Genomic DNA, 3,852 nt, shown 5'->3' with positions numbered 1-3,852 from the left:
TGTGTGTGTGTGTGTGTGTGTGTGTGTGTGTGTGTGTGTGTGTGTGTGTGTGTGTGTGTGTGTGTGTCACAAGTGTAGGGTGTCTACCTGCATAATTTGAGATGGTTTATGGTCTTGTCTGTAGCATCTGGTGGCTTAAGACACCCACCCGGGACACTCTAGCGCTTGTTCGGGGCAAGGAGCTAGGGTTGGCGGTGATTCAGCCTTACCCGGGAGACTTGCCATCGAAGGGGTTTATCCAAGACGTGAGACATGCTCGGTTCTTATTCTAATGATTAGAAGTCACCGCACATTTGTCTGAAGCCTCTAGTGGCCAAGGAAAGTCACAGAGACAACCTACACGCGCTACGAGAAAGTTTGTGTTTGGGACACCCAACCCATCGAGTGGGTTCCATGTCAAAGTTTGAGAGCGTCAACCCTAGGTGCCTATACAAGGTTGTTAGGACGAGTTTGAGGTGTCGTCGAACATTTTGGGTTGCATTGCATATATGTGGCCTCTCTTGTTGCATTCTTGTGTGTGGTCATTTGTTGCATTTGTGTATGACTGCATGAGCACTTCAGTTCAATCAGCCACCCTGGCACGTCGATCGATCATTTGGGTTCGATCGATCGCGCTAGGCCGATCACCTTGTCCTTCGGGTTCGATCGGTCACCGCGTGTTGATGCCACACTTCGGGTTTGATAGGGTGTCCAAGGTCGATCGTCCTATCCTTTGGTTCGATTGACTGCTACATGTCGATCACCCGCTCTATGTTCAATCAGTCATCTTAGATCAATTACCCTATCTTTTGGATTTGATCAACCATTATGTGTTGATCACCTACTTTGGGTTTGATCGATCATCCTGAGTTGATTGCCCTACCTTTTGGGTTCGATCAATAGCTATATGTCGATCACCGCTTTGGGTTCGATTGGTTGCCCCAGGGCGATCACCCTCGCTTATGGGTTCAATTGACTGCTACATGTTAATCGCCCGCTCTCTTTAGGTTTGATCGACCGCTACATGTTGATCACCCGCTTTGGGTTTGATCGGTTGTCCCAAGCCAATCACCATATTTGTTTTGGTTTTGATCAACTGCTACGCATCGATCACCTGCTTTGGGTTAAGATTAGGTGATTGGGTCGGGCTGGCCGATCAAACTCGAAGTGATCGAGTGATCGGACTGGATTGGTCCATCGTGTAGCCGATCGAACTCGAAGTGTTCACGCGATCAACATGCAATATGTAAAATGTCACAAATGAGCTTGCAATCAATGTAACCCAAAACACTTTGACGGCACGTCGAACTCGTCCCGTCAACCTCACATAGTTATCTAGGGTTTTCATGCATGGATATGTGACATAGACACCTCTAACTGTAGCTAGCAAGTGCGGAGAATTTTCCCTCTCGATTGCTCGAAGAAACGATTCTCTGCATCTTGCAAAACGAACTAGCTACAAAGCTTTTCCCGTTTTGCAAGTGTGTTGTTATGATCCCTCCACATAAGATTAGATGCCGCTACAACCAAGAGAAATTGGGATTTCAACCCACTCGTGTTGAGGCTAAGGCTTACAAGAGGACACTCTTGGCTTTATTACAGATTTAGTCACGAAAGTAAATTCCTAACATAGGGCTTTCTGTAAGAGACAATTGGCTGATCCAAAGGCATTTGACAAGGTCGACCGGTATCGTTCGGCTAATCAAATCGTCTAATAAAGGGTGATCAATTGAGCTTAACAATATCAGGCGGTCTGTCAAACTTACCTTGTGTGGGCAACCAAACGCAAAACACCAAGCAAAATCTATCCCTAAGGCTTAGCTAAGAAATAAAATGTAAGGAATTTTGATAAATTTACCAATGTGAAGGTTGTTCGATGTCTGACAAAGTCCAAGAAAAAGATCTCCTCAAAAGGAGAGAAGAAGCCCACACTTTTCTCTCAAGAATGATAAAGCTCTCCCCACAAGGAGATTTCGTCGATGTCATGAACCTGGCTAAGGCCCTTCTACAAAGTATGGATAAGCTCTCTTCAAGAAGGAGATTTCGGCAAGGTGGCGCACAAGAAATCCCTCTCTTCATCTGTCTTCTTCGGCGAAGTGATGGCCGGAAAAGCAAATGAAGAGGAAGAAGGAGAAGAAAATGGAATAAAGAACTGAAAAGAGTAGTATGGAAGAAGGAAGGGAAAGTGCTCTCAAAGGGAAAGAGCTCTCAAAGCACTTAAGAATCTCTCTAAAATCCCTCCACATGCTCCTCACAACACTCCCGGCGCTCCTCAGTCTGAATCAGAGATCCAGGGGATGATAGGGAAGAAGAAGAATGAAGAAGACGGAGAACATGAAATAGATGAAGGAATAAATCACTCACTAAATCTTCCAAAATCACTCAAGAAACCCTCCAAAAGCTCTCTCCCAACTCTCCCAATAAGAATTTGGGATCCTTCCCGCTCTCCACGATGGCAGACTACTTAGCCATGCTCATCTGAGATAATCCATTGGATTGGCTCCGCTCAGTGTCGCCTATCCATTTCTCTGGTGGATTTCCATCCTAAAATGATAAAGAGATTTTTGCCCTTTAAATCACTCCCACAAATGAAAAAATAACCAGGTATAATAGCTTTGTAATCCTACAGGTAATGCATGGTGGTCTCCCTCAATTTCAATTTCCCATGGTGCTTAGCCATGCTCATCTGCGACAATTTGAGTTGGAGGTTCTGACGCCTATGCGCCATAGGTTGGCACATAAGCACCCACCTCTCAGGTAAGCACAAGAAGGAGCACTCCTTCTTCATGTTGGCTCCTATGTGCCAACAAGGGGGCGCATATGTGCCCGCATGACTATTTTTCGGCGCCTATAGGCAACCTTGGGCACCCAAGCACCACTGGCTCTTCTTTTCCTTAGGCTTCATCAAGGCTTTCCACAAAGGGCTCTTATGGATCTCTGGACCTTAGGAGGATATCCAAGTATGAAAATAAGCTTCCTTACATTAGAGTGGATACCGAGGAGGCGTCGTATCGGGCAAAAACTTCTATCAGGGGCCGAATTCAACCCAAATGGTATAAAACCCAATTTTGCGCCCGGATGTTCGTAGAAAAGTTTCTATTGATTTGAAAGCTACAAGAAACCATGTATCCTTAACATACGACCCTGTGACTTAGAAATGAATATTCCAAGAGTTTTAAATCAAAAATTTTGGTGCCGCCAGACGTCTCGGAACCCTGTGGGGGTGGGTTAGTTTGAACCCCAATTTTTTCAAAATGCACTTGGGAGAGTATTGTGATTGCTCTTGACCACGGGAGGCTTCGAATAAACAGAGTATGGTCCCCAAACAACAAAATGGATATCAAATAAGTTTCATGTTGGAATTAGCATCACCCAAAGGCGAGCTCTTCTAGGTAGCATTGAATCGATACCCATCATAGTTTTGTGCTTAAAGCACATACCAGGAGGTTCGAATGGATGTCTTGGACTAAGAAAGATTGAAAACGGTCTTATATCATTCAAGTGGACACCTGACACATATTACATCAAAATTGATGCCAACAAAAGCAAAAACTAAAGATAACAAGTCCAGAAAAGACAGAAAAATCTTATGATTCTTCAAGGTGTGTGATATTCAAGCCCCTATGATATAGGTGATGTGGTGGATTGTGCTTTTCTTAGACTTTCCCCTACATGATAATTATTAACAGGGATAGAAAGTTCTTTTTATGCCTATCTATAGATCAAAAGAATATTATAATCCATGAATTTATGGCTTCTTCAATCCCCATGACATCCCGCAAAATTTATTTTGATCACCTTTCGAGGTTGCAAAATTCTAATAAAATATGTTTATTGTTATCTAATTTTTTTTGTTTAATCATTTCATTCCTC

This window comes from Phalaenopsis equestris, unplaced genomic scaffold (assembly GCF_001263595.1).
Source record: "Phalaenopsis equestris unplaced genomic scaffold, ASM126359v1 Scaffold000090, whole genome shotgun sequence".
In the NCBI taxonomy this organism is placed as follows: Eukaryota; Viridiplantae; Streptophyta; class Magnoliopsida; order Asparagales; family Orchidaceae; genus Phalaenopsis; species Phalaenopsis equestris.
Note: the sequence above shows the minus strand (reverse complement) of the source record.